This window comes from Cibotium barometz, chromosome 43 (genome assembly GCF_041138505.1).
Source record: "Cibotium barometz isolate CiBa-2024 chromosome 43, ASM4113850v1, whole genome shotgun sequence".
In the NCBI taxonomy this organism is placed as follows: domain Eukaryota; kingdom Viridiplantae; phylum Streptophyta; class Polypodiopsida; order Cyatheales; family Cibotiaceae; genus Cibotium; species Cibotium barometz.
Genome location: NC_141088.1, coordinates 15,651,155 through 15,670,601, shown reverse-complemented (window position 1 = coordinate 15,670,601; position 19,447 = coordinate 15,651,155). Strand labels below are relative to the sequence as shown.

General features: G+C 40.0%; 1 pseudogene; it reads right to left on the bottom strand.

The window, feature by feature from the left end:
- Window positions 1-9,505: 9,505 nt before the first annotated feature.
- LOC147613588 (uncharacterized) lies at window positions 9,506-10,288 on the bottom strand (annotated as a pseudogene).
- Window positions 10,289-19,447: the final 9,159 nt, after the last annotated feature.

Sequence of the window (19,447 nt, the reverse complement as noted above, 5' to 3'; positions counted from 1 at the left end):
TTGAATTGGCCAATGGGAAGATTCTTTTCACTCACCATGAGATAGATCGTATTCAGTTTAATCTACATGGGAATGTAACTGACTGCCAGTTCAGAGTCTTACCTTTGGGAGTTTTCGAGACGGAATCCTTGGAATGGATTGGTTCCACAAAAATCAAGTTGACATTCACTGTCACAATGGAACCATTTCCTTCTGTGACCTTCATGGAAACAAAGTTCAAGGAACTAGAATTTTCCAATCCCTAGATCTGCAATAATTAGTAAAAGCTTCTAGGTTACTGAAAGGACTTAGAAAGAAGGAGCTCATTTATGCTGTAAAAATGAATCCGGTAGACACAAAGTTAAAGGCTAAAGAACCAGAATGGTTAAGTGAGTATGATGGTTTATTCCCAGCAGAGCTAACTAAGATGTCTCTGATTCGGGAAGTAGATCATGAGATAGAATAGACCCCCGGAGCTCAGCCAGTAGCCCAGCGCACGTACAAAATGCCACTCCTTGAAGCCATTGAACTCAAGGAATAGCTTAGGCAGCTGTTAGAACAAGGGTTTGTTAGACCCAATGTTTCACCTTGGGGAGTGCCAATTCTCTTTCACAAAAAGAAGGATGGAACGTTAAGACTCTGTGTGGATTACAGAGGTCTCAATCAGCTTAATAAGTATCCTATCCCCAGAATTGATGAGCTTCTGGACAAGCTAAATGGAGCCTAGATCTTCACAAAGATAGATCTCAAATCAAGGTATTACCAGATCATGAGATTAATGATCAAGATATCTCAAAGACAGCCATCAATAATCGCTATGGGCACTATGAATTTACTATCATGCCGTTTGGATTAATAAATATCCCAGCTACATTCAATCGCCTAATGCAAGACATTCTCAGAGAATACTTGGATGATTTTGTTCTTGTTTTCTTTGATGATATTCTAATTTACTCAAAGAATGCAGCTGACCATGAAGCTCACGTCTGTAAAGTTCTTGAGATTCTAAGGAAGCACCAACTCTTCGCAAAAAAGAGCGACGTCAGCATATGTGGTTCTCTGGAGGGCAAAGTATTCGCGTCAATACCAATCAACGACAGAGACTCAAATAGAATATCTCGCTAGCCATGATCTTGATAAGGCTAGGAGTTGTTCATTATGTACAACTCTATAATCACTCACCCCGAAATTTAAGAAATTTTTGCCGTATTTTTAGACTTCTTAGCCGCTTTATTCCTAGGAGAAGAATTACAGCACCATTATCAGTGATGAATCATGTATATCATAGCATGTATCCATCGTAGTATCGCCTTTTTATGCATACGCGATTGAGGCGGTGACTTTTGGAACCAAGATGCTCTATATATATATCAAAAACTTTTGATAATAAATGATGTTTTGCAAAAGATTCTAAATTTTTTCGTGGTTGTGAATATTGGTTAATAAAATTATCAGAGTGAATCTTGTTTTCAAGAATTATGATGAAATATTTATTTGTTTAAGAAATAAATCTAAAAAAGTCAATAGTCATAAATCTGATGACAAAGTTAAGTTGACAAAAATATCATTTTGTCAGAATCATGAGGCGCGCGGGCCGTGGTAGGCAGCCGGATCCTCTTATTCGATGAAATCCGGACATTCATAAAGCCCTGCACCGATCCCAACCTAGTCCCTTCAAGGGTGAAGGGGAAGAGTTATGAGAAGTAGTGGAAAAATAGATCGAGGCAATGGAAGAGTGTTTTGATGTAACCGGTTATCTAACATGTACATCAAGCTGTTCTGCATCATTGATGTCCGAATCAAGTGCTTGCCATTCGCCTCCAGTCAGCTTCCAACGTCTGTAAGGAAAGATAATAGAGAGTTGTTGCTTTCCAAGCTGGTACCGAGCGACCATCTTCTCCGACACCACCATGCACTTTATCTTGTCACCCTGATGTTGAATAACCTTCAAATCCCACGAAGGTGGCAGAAAGGCACTCATTGCTGTGCCTCCCTTTGCAATCCACATTGTAGGAGTACGGTGAACATCAGCCTCCTTGAACAAAAACACAAACAAATGTAAAGGCATGAAGAACGTGAGAGTCACACGATGTGACCCATAGGTACACTTCATTGCATTGCACACATCAATCTCAATCCAACGTCTGGTTAGTGCAACCAAAGTATTGTCGGGCTTTGGCCAAGGCTTTGGCCAATCATGGTCCGTGAGACTTGGTGTAGGGAGCCTCCGTAGAGTCCCAGAACCATCTCTTGACCTGGGTACAATATACTCTGCATGAAAGAAGAAAACTGAGCGCTCTAAAAGCTCTGATGCCGAACAACCAGTATATAGTAGCTTGCCGATTTCAAAGTGGGGTGCCTCAAAGGTTCCAGAAAGGGCCTCTAAAGGCTCCCATTCCACAAATGTCGACGGAAAGATGTCTGCACAGAACATTACAAGAACACACTTGAAAAAATCAAGCTTCCGTAACATGAAATGATATTAGCATGTCTCAGTGCAGCCCATAAAACAAGAAGCACAAATAAAACTTACACTTTGCAGGAAATCGTTTGTGATTGGCATTGTTAACACAGAGTTGCGATGCCTTGTAGACGTGTTGGATCATCACCTGCTTGCTTCCGTCAGCCCCCTGCTTGAGATCCACTATGCGACCCTTCCAATGGTGCGACTTTAACCCTATGTATCTGCGAGAGACTTTGTGGGCTCCCCTTGTACTTGGACGCATCGTCACCCACATTCCTTTTGCAAAGGTGCTTGTAACCCACAAGCCAGTGTCGTCTTGTTCGTTGCTACTGCTAAAGGACTCCACCCTTGAACGAGGTCGACGACTCATTGTGCTTGGCTAACCGATTAAGCTAAATGCTATGAAGTTGTAGGTGTGTAAGAAGATCTCTGCAACCTAATGCTAGCAGAGCATATAAGCTAGCAAGAGGAGTCAAGAATGTGTATAAGCTAGTAAGAGGAGAGTGAAGAATGTGTGCAAGTAAGAGAGGATGGACTTGATGGGGGGAAAAAGTGTACTGTTTTCCAAGCTTTCCATAGCCAAGAAGATCTCTGCAACCTAATGCTAGCAGAGCATATAAGCTGGCAAGAGGAGTCAAGAATGTGTATAAGCTGGCAAGAGGAGAGTGAAGAATGTGTGCAAGCAAGAGAGGATGGACTTGATGGGGGAAAAAGTGGACTGTTTTCCAAGCTTTCCATAGCCAAGAAGGCACAGAAAGATAGATCTAACTTTAGGAGGGAAGGGTAAGGCTGAATGGGGAGGGAGGAGGCCAAAAAAAGACTCTTTTAGTTAGAGAGAGACTCAAAACCGAATTGCTAGTTTTAGAGAGAGGAAGAGGGAGTGGGGAGAGAGAAAAGTAGCTTTAAATGAGGGATAATGATGGGGGGGGCGTTTTTGGCCCTAGCCCACTTTTTGAGGTGGGGTCATTTATACCAGTTTGAGCTGTCTTTATTAAAAAAAGGTGGGAAATTTGATTTTATTGAAAGATTTTGCATTTTTCAGCCCAATTTCTTAAAAAAAAATGGTATGATTCAAGTTTGACCCCTACATATTAGGGGGCAGGGAAACCCAACATTTTTCTCCACATGGCCTTCTCCCATTGCACCACTCCTTAATGACTGTCATTAGGCTTGGGGCAAATTAAAGGGCCCAAGAAGACCCCAAACAAGTCCTAATGGTTTCATCGAGGCAAAGAGGGAGTGTCACTGTTCACTAAGCCCTTTGCCATTATCCATCTACCTATTGACATACATAATACTTTGTTGATAGATGATACCCCTGAGAAGGGGATATTTAATCTAGAGCACACTTGTAAATCACCCCTACTTCTTGAGGGAGATGTAGATGATAGGTTTTTGGAACAGACACTAATTCCTTATTTAGAAGGCTTGTACGATTTTTTTGGCATAGTTTCAGAATATATAAAAAACAATCCACTTAATTGAAGTAATTTCTTATAAATCAAAGTTATGACTCATATACATTGCAAGCTTTCTTTCAATGCTAATATAAAAAAGAAGTACTGAGAGAAGCCTTTTTGTTTCAACCAGCTATCATGAAGTAGAAAATAGTGTTGGACAAAAAGTGTGTCATGCATCTTATCGTCAGATATGTAGAAATGGATGGTTTTTTTAGTTGAACCACTACAGTTTCTCACATACGTTATGTGAACAAGTATTGTGACCTGAGTAGAGTACCAATGCATGAGCAATGCATGGATTGTATCTTTGAAATAAGCAACAATACAACTATTCAATTAGTTGGAACTTGTTTAGTGGTTGATTGGCACCATCTCTTCTCTACAAGAAAGGCTTATTTGTCTCTTACCAGCATAAGAGTAAATAATATTCTCAATACCTTTCTTCAATTTAGAACAGCATAGTTCACGTTGAAAATGCATTTCGGGCACATTTGGAGCTCCGTTTTTCAGTTCGCATCATGCATTCTCACCAGCACTGCGAGTAAGTTTCAATTCTCTCTGTTTTTAGAACTCCAGGAAGGGCGATTGGTTGTGCAGACACTTCAAAGATTTGGTGTCAATGCTGATCATTGAAGAGAAGAACTTGGGTGAAGATCAACAGTCTTCACAAAACAAAAACAGTTCAGCGAGCAGCAAGCCTTCTACACAAGTGTAGGTAGAGAACGAGGTAGAGGTCGTGGACATGGCCAAGGTGGTTTATATAGCTCTTTTACACCTTGGCACATACTATATAGCTGAGGCTGTTACTATAGGAAGGACTGTCAACTTCCCCACTACTAACCATAACGAGCGTAGGACGGCCACTACGAGCAATAATGAGCCCAGAGCCATTTCAAACTCGTTTGGACTATAGTGTGACTAAAACGTTATCTTCCTTGTGCGTATTCCTGCTCTGTGTTCGTTCTACTATCTGTGTATTCTCGTTCTACGTGTTCACTGGACAGGTTTGCTTGTTTACCTATTGCACACATGCAATACATACACACACACACACACACATAGTTTGCACATTGCCAAAATATTGCAAGTCTCTCTCTCTCTCTCTCTCTCTCTCTCTCTCTCTCTCTCTCTCACACACACACACACACACACACACACACACACAAGCTTGCATGCATTTCATTAATCTCTCTCTCTCTCTCTCTCTCTCTCTCTCTCTCTCTCTCTCTCTCTCCTGATTGTGTTCATTCAAGAATACTAAATCGGTGTTTTTTTTTGCATGTGGTGCAGTGAAGGATGGGAAGGTCAGGCTCTTCAATGAAAACACAAGCTTCTTCTGGGAAAGCAGAGGGAAGCACATCCATGATCAAGGAAGTTTCCCCACCTCACCACAAAAAATTTTGTCGCTATGCACAAGACTTTCATGAAGATTGGGGTCTTTTCATGGTAGGAGTGGATCCCCACACCTTGTATGGGAAGAATGACATCTCTCATGAAAATTGGAGCTATTTTTTTGTGTGTTCAAAGACCCTTCGAGGAAATAGCAAGAAGATTAAATCATATTATGTGAAGCCAGAGTTTGTAGAATGCTTGGTCCATCGACATTGGGATGTTTATCAAAAAGAAGGACCATTCAATTATGAGATCGGGCATCAATTTGCAAAAGCATTTGCCCTGGAGAATTATGAGGCTGCAAAAAGGGCTGAGAGCAAGGAGTAGTACACCATCGCTTGGGCTCCATTCGCAGAGAGGGCAATGAAGAGAGTAGTGAGGAGAGACACAATCTGGAAAATAAGCGCTTAAAGTGGGAAGAGAAGATGATGATTATATCTGAGGATGATGCAAAGCAACATACTGTGAAAGGTCCACGAGCACATCCACATCCAACAAAGCCCTTTCAATTCACCCAAACAAAGCTGAGTGAGCTAGTTGAGTTGCACAATGCAGTGGTTCAAAGGTTGCAGAATATGAGATGCTCTGTAAAGCAATCAAAGCAGATACTAGAAGATAGAATGAGAGATCTGCATAGGGCGGAGGGTGCTCAGCAAATCAATAGCACCTATGTTATTCAGCTCGAGTGGGAGCTTGCACTTGCCCATAGATTAAGGTGATCGAGACTGCCTCATGAAGCTAGAGATGAAGTAAATGATGTAAAGGTGTGTGCCTTATAAATTTTTTAAATATTTGTTTGTCTACATTATGTTGCCAGTGTACTATATAGCATTGGTTACCTGTTGTGTATCAACTTTATTTTGATGTAGCACCAATAATGCTATATAGCACAATTATCATGCTTTCTATAAGAAATTTTTCTTAGATATAACATGGTATGCTTGCTATATAGCACAATTATCATACTTTATATAATAATTTTTTCTTAGATATATCATGGTATGCTTGCTATATAGCACAATTAGTGTGCTATATAGCTAATTTGTCTTAGATGTAGCATGGTATGTTTTCTATGTAGCATAATGAGTATGCTATATAGATCATTTTTCCTAGATATAACATGGTAGGCTTGCTATATATAGCTAATTTGTCTTAGATATATCATGGTACATTATCTATACAACATAATGAATATGTAAAAGATCACTCATGATCCTATTTATCATAATGAGTATGTTATACAATACTGATGATGCTATATAGCAATGTGATATATAGTAGAGAATGTGGTATATAGCACAATACATGCTATATCTAAGAAAGATTATGTGTCATAGCAAGGCTCCTTTTTATGTAGCACACCTTGTGCTATATAGCATAACACATGCTATATCTAAGAAAGATTATGTCATAGCAAGGCTCCTTTTATGTAGCACACCTTGTGCTATGTAGCACAACACATGCTATACCTAAGAAAGATTGTGTCATAGAAAGGGTTCTTTTATGTAGCACACCTTGTGCTATATAGCATTCAAGAAGTCTCATCAAGGGGGGGATATCTGCTATATAGCTATAGTGAAGTCTCCACCTAAGGACCACCTTATGCTATATAGCACAAATTGTGCTACATAGCATTCAAGATATCTCATAAAGGAGAGAGAACTGTTATATAGCTACAGAGTGAAGCCTCCACCTAAGGATCACCTTGTGCTATATAGCACAAATTGTGCTACATAGCATTCAAGAGGTCTCATCAAGGGGAGATGATTGCTATATAGTTGTATTATGAAGCATAAACTAAATATTGTCATATAGCTAGATTGTGTTAGGACTGTCCATGATTAATAATGAGATTCAAGCCTTTTTTCTATTATTTGTATTGTAGATTATATCGGCAAGCTTTGAGAGGAGGAACTGACAAAGGAAACTGCACAAACCAATTTTTGTGCTGGCCTAAAGAGGATGGCTGAGACATCAATGCTGCATGCATTTCGTCCACTCCCCCTACTATAGTTACTGATCCTCTCAATGGAGCCTATGTCACTGGCTCATATAGTTGTGCAGGATGTGGATCCCCCTTTGATGCAGCAGCCCTTGATGCCTTTTCCTTGCCTTGCTGCCATGTTTATCACATGATGTGCTTTTTACACGTGCATATCCAAGGTGTATGTGCATACCATGGCTGTAGCGGAGTTGTGTCTGAGAGGGCAAAGCACATGGTAGGTCAGGCTGTTACAACTATTAAGACAGAGCCCTGTTCCGGTAGGTTGCTAACTTGGTATACAAAGCAACTACTCCACATTGATGGTTCTGGAGTAATGAATACATTGAATTTCATTTTCAGCTAGTGACAAGCCAAAGTCTAGTTTTGTGCAGAGGAGACTCATGCAAGTACCAGAGAACATGTCAATGCATGCGACTGGTAAATTTATTTTATATATTCGTAATAAAAACCTGTATCTTTCAAGTTTCTTTGGGGATCTTCTAATGTCTCTACATGTATACATGTAGAACAATGCTCTCATGCTGGTTTGGACAAGGTGGGGGGTTCTCAATTTGAAGAAAACCCAACCCCAGAGGTGCAACGCAAGAGTGAGGCAGAGTCAACATTGAATGATCAATATGTCGAGTCACTTAGGGAGATAAGTGAAGAGACAAAGAATCTTGGAGGAACCCCCTCCCCAAAACCTGTGAAGCCATCCCCAAAGTGCCTACAATCCACCCCAAAACGTGTGAACCCATCCCCAAAGTGCCTACAATCCACCCCAAAACGACTAGGTGATGAAGAATTTGATGTCCCCTTAATCCATGGAAGGAAAATTCCTCTATGCAGTTGCGACACACTTTCATGTTGCCTTACGGACTAGTATGGTCAAGGACAACCTATATGCAATGTTGAAGGCATGTTTTTGTTAACTACAAAGATCCTTTTTGTGGATATTTTGCCACAAGAGAGATGTCAGGTTACACCATTCACCTTGAGAGATGTGACAGGTATCCCCATCTCTGATTCCACAAACAAACCAATATTTTTGAAGGTGATTAAGGATGACTTCCTGTTATGGCACCCATGGTTTTCTGCCCAAGACACTTTGTTGATCGATGACACACGGTATAAAAGCATGAAGAACCCCTGGGAATGTTGTATAGGCCACCCTCATTTGAATGGAGGATGAATCTCAAGATCCAAAATTCTTGAAGAGGACCTTGTTTGCATGGATGGTCAAGTGGAGGTGTGCGAAGGATCCTTGAGGTTATGCACGGGATAACATGATGTATAATCCTAAGGATAAGGTATCTGCTCTGCTGTCATCGAATACTATGTACGCTCGCAGTAACGAAGGCAATGAAATATGCAAGTGCTAACCAAGCCCTGCATTGGGAGGCTTTTTGTATACACCCCCATTATTCTTTTTGTATACACCCTCATTTTTGTAATAGCCATTAACTTGAATATAGCACAACTAGATATGGTGAACTTAGGGTGAGAGAGGGGAAATGTGTTGTGCTGTATAGTATAGGAATTGTGCTATATAGCATAAGTAGACATGGTGAACTTAGAGTGAGAGGGGCACTGTGTTGTGCTATATAGAACAGGTATTGTGCTATATAGCACAACCAGACATGGTGCACAAAGACACTCTGCTTGCTAGATAGTACTGTCTTGTGCTATATAGTACAAGTACTGCACTATATAGCACAACCAGACATGGTAAGAGATGAGAGGGGCACTGTGTTGTGCTATATAGAACAGATATTGTGCTATATAGCACAACCAAACATGGTGCACAAAGACACTCTGCTTACTAGATATGTGTACACGTTGCAGTCATATGTGTGTAGGTATGCCAGGATATACCACATGCCTATCAGGGTAATATAGCACATCTCTCTGCTATATTAGCTCCTTGCTTTGTTGAGACAATGCAAATGTTTAAGAAATGACAACCTGCACACATTTGATTGTAGAATTCACTTTTCTGAGACTTTGCAAAGGTTTTACTAAATGACAACCTTCACAAATCAGATTTAAGAAATGACCTGCATACAAATCAGGTTTAAGAAATGAGAACCTACATACATATTTGACCTGCATACAAGTCAGGTTTAAGAAATGAGAACCTATGATTGCACATGAGACTCTCTCAACAATGTTTTTGCAAAGTTTCAAAGAAAGGTTACTATATAAAAAGGATACATAGAAAAGCTTTCAAGAAGCCTCATACATCATGGCATTGTAAATGGACTCGTGAAGTTGAGGGGATAAATAATACATCTTAGAGGCATCATCCACAAGGGGCATGTCAAACTTGATTGACCTAACTAGGTGAGAATATGTGTGGCTCACACCCTTGTCATCGAGCAGTTTGTAGTGATTGGGATTCTCCATTTGTTGTTTATAATAAAGACCTGTGTGACAACATATGTGCCTCTAGCGCACTTGTTTTTCCAAGTGTCCTTAAGAACCTTCTCTGTCTTCCGCCTTGCTTTTACACATTTCAGCACATAGAAATCTACTCCTTCTACGTTATTAGCCTCTGCGTTGACTGCATAGTTGTCTCCCTCGATAAGAAGTTGGCCAAGCATATCCAATGATCCCTCAAACATGGGTCTCTCATCTTCAAACTCAGCCACCCTATCTAGTATATTGATTGGTTCTTGCATATCTTCCATGTCCAACCCTTCTGTTATAGGCTTGAGAACAATATGTGACCATTCCTAGACATACGACTTGTTAGAGCATGATCTCCAATGACCAGCTATACATGCATTGTAGAAACAAGCCAAATTTCTTGTTTTCAACTGTGTCGGGTTTAGTTTGCAAAAACCACACGCAGAATGTAGGGATTGTGTCCCCTTGAGTGTTGCACATTCCCATGCATTAGACCTGTCCACATCATCTGCACTTATTAACCAAAACTTTTGATGAATCTGGGGACCATTGCTAGTACTACAGGCATACAAGCTACTTGCACCATGAGACATAGTTTCCATTAAGAAAGCTAAAACGTCAACATTATTTTCAAGAACTACACCATCAGACTTGAGTTGTTCATGTGTTAATGTCCTCTTCACTACTGCACCAGCACCGTCATGTTCTCCCTTTGGCATGGTCTGAAACAAAAAAATTCCAAGTAATCTCCACACCTGTCAGTTTGTAAAAGTGACCAACAAATAAAATGGTCAGGTAGCTTTAAACTGTGAAGTCGCACCATCAGAGACCACACCCAATGCTTTCAAAATTTCAAACCCTAGTCTTCAAGCAACCGATTATGAAGTTGGAAGCAATGTTGCACAAAGAGAGTATCATGCTTCTTATCATCAAAGATATAGAAATGCATCTCCTTGATTATGCTTTGGTCCTTGCTTGTACTACATCTATATGCTTTGGTCCTTGCTTGTACTACGTCTATATGTAATGTGAACAAGGATTGTGCATTGATCTGAGTGCTAATGCATGGACTGTAATTCATTTTGCTGTTTGAATGAGTGGTTCTCAGCAAAATCCATTACAGATACTATGACATCTGTAGTTAGGGAAATTCTTGAGACACTCCCTGTACTCATCAGCTTGCCATCTGTACTTGAAGTTATGCTCAATGAACTTTGTTGTGTGGTGTTTCAGCATCACTAATAACTCTTTGATAACAACCTGCTTGATGGACAACACTTTTTGTTGTCTGGTTACTCTATTTTGAACTTGAATATCCTCAAAGACCTGAACAGTGACTGTCTTTGTTGTCTTCTTTTCTTCATGTGGACACAAGCGTAGCTTTTTAACACCACATTTATTGCATTGCCCCATGATACATCTAAATTGATGGGTATATGGAATCCTCCTTTTTGCATAGACAAGATTCCCACAGTTCTGTAATTCCAGACATGACGTGCTCATGTGCAACACATTTTCCCTTGGCTGCCACTAATTTGTAAACAATACAATGACATTTGCACAAGCTTCCCCATGAAAGCCAAAAGCATATGAGCGCATCTGATTATTGAAGGCATATTTTAGGTATAGCATTTGTATGTGGTACACACAGCAACATGTGTTCCAGTCCTTTACCTTGCGCACAAAGAAAGGTTTGAGCTTCTCAAATGAGTGTTGGCCAATTTGCAGATGAGGATAAGCAGACTTGAACCTAAAAAAATACTCCATCTGAAGGAACATAGACCATGAAGAATTTGTAGATGAGGATAAGCAGATGCACAGTGCTATATAGCACATGCACAGTGCTATGTATTCAAAAAACAGGTTAGCTATATAGTACATGGATATGCATTAGTACTGTGCTATATAGCTTGAACTGATTGCTACGTAGTACATGTGAGCTATATAGCACATGCACAATGCTATTTGTGAATCTTAGACTTATGCATCATTATACAAATGCTATATAATTGGTTCAGTGCTATATAACTAGTTGAGTGTGTTGTAGAGAGTGCTATATAGTACATGGTTATGCAATAGAACCCTAGGCTTTAAATGATGTCTTCTATATTAGGGGTGGTCATTGAACATAAGCTATGTAACTGGTTAACTGTGCTATATAGCTCGTAGTAGTGATTGCTATATGTACTACACGGTCATGTAAAATAGCCCTAGGGTTAGTAGTCAATGTGCTATACCAAGGTGTTGTGAGGTATATAGCACAAAGATGGTACAATGTAGTGATGCATAAACATTGATATGCATGATATCTCTATGCTTAAGTGATCATGTGCTCTATGAGTAATTCTTTCAGCTATATAGCCCATGCATAGTGCTATTTGTGAATCTTAGACTTATACATCATTGTACAAACGCTATATAACTGGTTCAATGCTATATAGCTAGTACATGGCTATGCAATAGAACCCTAGGATTTAATGACGCATGCTATATTAGGGATGGTCATTCAACATGTGCTATGTAGTTGGTTAACTATGCTATATAGCTCGTAGTAGAGAGTGCTATTTACTACATGATCATGCTATATTAGGGATGGTCATTCAAAAAGTGCTATGTAATTGGTTAACTATGCTATATAGCTTGTAGAGAGTGCTATTTACTACATGATCATGCTATATAGCTTGTAGAGAGTGCTATTTACTACATGATCATGTTATATTAGGGATGGTCATTCAACATGTGCTATGTAATTGGTTAACTATGCTATATAACTCATAGAGACTGCTATTTTCTACATAATCATGGAAAATAGCCATGTGCACTAGTCAATGTGCTATACCAGGGTGTTGTGAGCTATATAGTACAAGGATTGTGAAACAGGAATGCTATAGAGGACACTCATATGCACCATAACTGCTTTCAACACCATATTAGTGAATTTGGGAATTTCCCAATTCCCATTTTTGAATACTTAAAAAAGGGGACATGGATAACATGTTTATAAGTTTCTCAAAACCCTATCATATGACCTATCATGAAGCGCTTGAAAAATGGAATCTAAAGAGCTATAAAGCGCTCATTTTGGATTAGTGGTGTTCAAGTTATGGTTAATCCAAACTTTTGACCACGTGTCCCAAACTTGTGGAAAATTCCCATATTCCCCAATATGGTGTTTTTCTTGAGATATCATGTGCTATATAACTAGTTACATGAGCTATAGAGAACATGCATTGTGCTATGAATGGAGAACACGTGCGTTTTATCGAAACTTCATTGAGAATGTGCTAGGTAGTAGTGCATAACTTGTAGAGAGTGCATGGTCATGCATCATGGCTTGAGACGTCAATGACAGACTATATCACAGGTAGTAAGAGCTATATAGCACAAGGTATTATATATCACGGGTAGTGTGAGCTATATAGCATTCTTCAATGAGTAATCCATGACCGCTACACCATGATATGCAAGACATGAATAACAAAATACACTCTTATCCACAGTGGAGGTATGTACCGGATGTTCGATTGATAAAGCCGATAAACATCTTTCTTGTTTGGAGACACCCTTGAATGCTCCATCCAAAATTTCACTACTATTTCCTTGACCTCTTCAGTCAGCTTAGAATGGGAACTCTTTCTTTTACATATTTCTAGTGGAAATGGAGAAGCCTGAGCATCACTACTACTAGCTCTACTTACCGCAGCATAAAGGTTTCTTGAGTGAGTGTTAAGAAGCTTTGCAACTTGAAGAAGGCTAAGTTCTTTGTCGCCATATCCGAAAACGTGATTTAATCCTTGAACAAGCATTGTTAGAGTGCTGTGCTTTAAAAATAATTCATCCGAGGATCGTGGAGTCTTCAACACCTGTAATGAGCTACTGATTTGCAGAGACCAAAAGAGAGAGACTTTTTGATTTGTCCTCTGTATATGGTAGAATCTATTCATTACTGAGGACTTTCTTAACGATATCTGTCCTGTCATTTTTCCCGTAAGGTTTTAGCTCTGTCAAAATGTGCTTAACTAGGTGCTCTACACTTTTTTGTTTCCTTAATTCAATGTCTTCCTCATTGTCTATGACATGTTATTGGTTCTGTAAACCAACACCTTTTCCAATACTCCCTCTTCATTAAAAGCTTCATACTTTCTAACTGCATCATGTCCACCTTCAGTGAGAAGCCGACTTCTTCTTTAAGAATGGGAACATGCTTGAAATGAAATGAAATGTGCCTGTGAAGAGTTGCTTGCAACCATCATATGCGCAATAGAACATCCTTCCTGATCTATCTTCTCTGCCTTCCATTAAACAAAACCAAGGATAGATATGGAAATAGCCTCAAGTAGATATGGAAATACCATGTTAATCTGTGTGTGTGTGTGTGTGTGTGTGTGTGTGTGTGTGTGTGTGTGTGTGTGTGTGTGAGAGAGAGAGAGAGAGAGAGAGAGAGAGAGAGAGAGAGAGAGATGGACAAAGGTTTTCTATACGGCTCTCTATGTGTGATGACGAGGAGATGGGCAGAGAGAGATAGGTACAGAGAGGGAGGGGGAAGCAACAAAGGCTTCTGAAGAAAGAGGAAACCCACATAGCAACCCCACTACGTGGGAGTTTCGAATATGTTATACATATAATATAATTTAATTCTTTTCTGTGACTTTTGAAGCATAAACCAACCCTTGAAATATAGCGCAATAGCTAGTGTCCATGGACACAGCTATATGAGCCACCATAACATGCATTCACCCTCATGGTGAGTGGTTCAAGGAAATGAAGAGTCTTGAAAGACTAGGTTTTGTTGGGATGACACTGATCATCTGATTGCCCATGTTGGAGATGTGCCATTGTCTATGCAGGATGGTAAAGTGAAGTACCTTACAGATGTACTTCATGTTCCAAACATTACAAAGAATCTAGTTTCTATTGGCCAGATGATTGAGCAAGGTTTACAGGTTCGGTTTAACCCCCCTGATGGGACTGTTATGTAGAAGACTTTAAAAATAAGTGCAGGTTTGGTTGCAAAAGGCAACAGAGTGGCCAGATGATTGAGCAAGGTTTGCAGGTTCGGTTTAACCCTGATGGCTGTTATGTAGAAGACTTTAAAAATAATTGCAGGTTGGTTGCAAAAGGCAACAGAGTGGGAAGAATGTTTACATTGAATGTAAATTCGCCTGAAGTGAGTGCTGCAATGTTTGCAAATGGTTCACGAGTTGTTGTAGATACAGACATTTGGCATAAGAGAATTGGGCATGTAAATGTGCAAAGAATGAAGTCTATGCAGACTAAAGAAATTATGACAGGGCTACCTAAGTTTAAAGTTGAAGGTATGTAGAAAGTTTGTGAAGCATGTCAATTTGGAAAGCAAACAAAACTTGTATTTCCACATGACAGAAATGTGAGCAGGAATGTGCTAGATATTGTGCATTCATATGTATAGAGTCCTACCAAGACTATGCCTATGGGTGGGTGCAGGTACTATGTAACATTCATTGATGACCACACAAGGAAAGTGTGGGTGTATTTCATGAAGGAGAAGAGTGAAGTGCTCACTCATTTTCAGAATTTCAGAGTTATGGCTCTGAAAAACAGATAGGAAAGCATGTGAAGTGCCTAAGGTCAGATGGAGGGGGAGAATAAGTTCTCTGAATTCTTGCAAAATAATAGCATTCAGAGACAATTTACATGTAAATACACTTCGCAGTAAAATGGGGTTGCTAAGTGAAAAAACAGGCACATTGCAGAGATAGCACGAGCTTTGACGGTAGAGAAGAATATGCCGCATAGCTATTGGGTGAGGCTATGTCTATAACAATTTATATCATGAACAGGACTCCTACTGTTGCCATACATGATGTAATGCCAGAGGAGAGGTCCACTAGCAAGAAACCTGATTTGTCTCACTTCAAAGTTTTTGGATATATTGCATATGTGCATGTTCCAGATGAGTTACATACCAAGCTAGATCCAAAGGCATAAAAATATGTGTTTATTGGGTATTCCCTCGAGCAAAAGGGATATAGATGTTATAATCCTGCTACACATGAATCGAGGGTAAGCAGGGATGTTGTATTTGATGAGATGAGTAGCTCGTGTGCTACTGAAAAAGATGTTATTGGGGCTAGTGTAAGTGGAAATGTGGTTACACAAAATGCAAGTCAGCAATCATAATCATTGAGTGGACCACAAGAGTCCTCATCCAGTGGTTCTGTTGTGATAGACCATGGAGTGTCAGGCTACTGCATCATAATACCAGTCTCGTAAAAATGTAGTTTTGGTACATCACATAAAGGTAAAGAGAAAGTGGTTAAGTCCCTTGGTATGCCTGACATTTTTGCAGGGCATTCTCTTGTTGATGGAGATTCTAGTTGCTTGGAGATAAGCCTTGATGAGGAGCTTGGGCTTCCAACAATGAGGACACCTGGTGTGAAGAAGACTATGGAAGCCATTAATGCAAAGTTATGAAGATCTGGAAGAGTCAAAAATCATGTGCAAAGGTTGACTAATGATGGTTATGTGGCACATCACTATGCATATATGGCAAAAGTTGTGAAGGTTGTAGAACCCACATGCTTTGATGAGGCTACTGGAAACGTGTCACTGGGAAAAAGCTATGGATGAGGAGATGGATGCATTGTATGGAAATGAGACTTGGGATTTGGTGCCATTGCCTAAAGGCAAGAAATATATTGGCTGTAAGTGGGTGTATAAGGTGAAACATAACAGTGATGGTAGCATAAGCAGGTACAAGGCTAGATTGGTAGCCAAAGGATATGCGCAAACACATGGGATTGATTATGAAGAGATATTTTTCCCAGTTACAAAGATGGCAATTGTGAGAGTTGTGATTGCAGGGCTGCAACTAAAGGCTAGTTTTTATATCAGATGGATGTCAAAAATACATTCTTGCATGGTGACTTGCAAGAAGAGGTGTATATGGATCAGCCACACCAGGTTTTGAGGATACAGGTCACCTAGAGTATGTGTGTAAACTTCGTAAGGCCTTGTATGGACTGAAGCAAGCTCCACGAGCATGGCATGACAAGATTGCTAAGTATCTTATCACTATTGGTTTTCATATGGCAGATGCACATCACTCTTTGTATGTGCGCAAGAGTGATAAGGGTATTGTGATCATCACCATATATGTAGATGATCTTATTTTTGGGGGTGACAACTTGGATGAGATTGAGCATGTGAAAAGTCTTCTCAAACGAAAGTTTGAGAAGATGAAGGATTTGGGAGATCTACGCTATTTTTTGGGAATTGAGGTCATTCGCACACTGGAGGGTATTTGGCTGTCAACAGAGACAATATGCATTGGACATTTTGTCCAAGTATGGGATGGCTGATTGTAAGCTAATCTCGGTGCCATTAGATCAAAATGGCAAGCATAGTGCAGATGTAGGTTATGTGTTGGAGGATCCCACTATGTACATGAAGATTGTGGGGAGTCTGATCTATGTCACGATCAGTAGGACATATTTAAGCTACACTATTGGCCTAGAGAGCCAGTTTATGTAGGTTATGTGCAAACCACATCTTGACATTATGCGACGCACACTTCGATACTTGAGGGCCACTGTTGATTATGCACTGTTCTATGCATCATTGGAGCTATATGGGTCCACAGATGCAGATTGGGCAGGTAGCATCTATGACATGGAGAAGTAAGAAGCATCCCACAGTTGCCTTGTACTACAGAGGCAGAGTACAAGAGCTGCGGTGGCAGCATGTGAGGTAGCTTGGTTATGCAAGCTAGCATGTGAGAGAAATATTGTCATATATTGTGACAATCTTAGCAGTATACAGTTGGCTAGAAACCCAGTTTTTCATGCGCGGACGAAACACATTGAGGTGCATTACCACTTCATATCAGAGAGAGAGTCTTGTAGAGAGCGACATAGACTTGGCCTATGTTAGCACACAGAATCAAGTCACTAACATCTTCACGAAGGCCTTGGGAGCTGAGAAGCTCCGTAGATTTTGAGATATGCTTGGAGTTCATGAGCTGGAGTTGAGCTTGAGGGGGAGTGTTGAGATGTCAAGCTTAACATGGGCTGACACTTGACAGGCACCTGCATGACTGTTCGATGTTTATATCATTGGCCGGTTTGGTAGCTGGCACCGACATATCTTTACCAAAGATTCGACAGCTGGACTACACTGACTAGTCCACATCTACCCACTCGTCTTAGCGTGTTCACATTATGGACCGCTTGTATATACTCTATTATGTGTGTTAGTCACTTTATCTTCTTTGTAGACCTCTTTTGTTGTGTGAAGAAGAAGAAGAAGAATTTTCAGCCTCTCACCTTGTGTGCTCCCTTCTAGGGTTTGTGTGAGTGTGTGTGCTTGCAAGAGCTCAAGCTCTCTTCTAGGGTTTGTGTGAGTGTGTGTGCTTGCAAGAGCTCAAGCTCTCTTCTCCCCTGCATCTTTTCAGCCTCTCACCTTGTGTGCTCTCTTCTAGGGTTTGTGTGAGTGTGTGTGCTTGCAAAAGCTCAAGCTCTCTTCTCCCCTGCATCTTTTCATATTGAGCACCGCTACTTTCTATAATCATTCTTTTTGTGACCCTTTCTCTCTATCATCAACTAACCCAATTAACCTTCCTAATAACAAGATGGCCAAATTCAAACACATGAGCTTTGATGTTTCCATAGAAGTAGAAGAGCATACAATATAGCTATAGAAAGTGGTCTTCTTCAAAGAGTTTGTGGAGCTATCATGGGAGAAACTACAGCTCCATGACAAAAGGTATATGGCTAAGTTACAAAAATCAAACATTATAAAAATTACCATATGGTAAGAAAGTGAAGTATTTTTCACGCTCCCTATAGAGGGTGAGATTGAAATCAAGCCAGGGGAGAAGGAGGATCTCATCCACACTGTTTAGGCTATTGGAGGGAAGAGACAAAGAGTACAAGGTAACAAGCAACCTAAAATAAATAAGGTTTGTAGTGGAAATGATAAAAATGAGAAACCTTATCCACAAACCTTATTGTATTTCTAGGGAAAACTATGGATTAGTGAAATCAGTAGAGGTAGTATCCAAGGTGACCTGGGAAGAAATCTTGTATAATAATAATCTACAAGATGAGATAAACAAGATAACAAAATTAAATAATTAAACAAAGATTGGGGGATATCTTAAGGACCTTTTCCAAGGAGGAGTGGTTCAAGACAATCAAGAGGAAGAGGAACAAGAATTGGAAAATCATATTACAAAAAAAGACAATGGAGGAAAGGAACAAGATTTGGTAAAGCATATTGTAGAAGAAGACAAGGGAGAACTAGAAAGTCACGAGAAATAGGAGGAAGAGCAACAGGAGTTAGCAACGCATATTGTATAAGACAAGGGAGAAAAGGAACAGGAGTTTGCAAAGCATATTGTAGAAAAAGACAAGGGAGAAAAGGAACAAGAGTTAGCAAAGCATATTGTAGAAGAAGACAAGGGATCAAATGAATAAGAGTCAGCAAATCATTTTATGATAACAAGACAAGGGAGCACTAGACAGTCTTGAGAAACAAGGTGAGCAAAAGCAGTAGGACAAATGGAAGCAAAGCATGTCAAAACTAAAGCCCACTGAGCCTGTAGGTATAAACCTATACCACCCAAATCTAAAATAAACGACACATGCCAACCTTGGAATGATGTCTGAGTATGAGAATACAAATAGGTACTGGTATTCGGTAGCAATAGTAGGTACTTAAACAGGTACACTTGGTACCGGTTCACGACATGTACATCTGGTATTGTAGACATAAGATGAT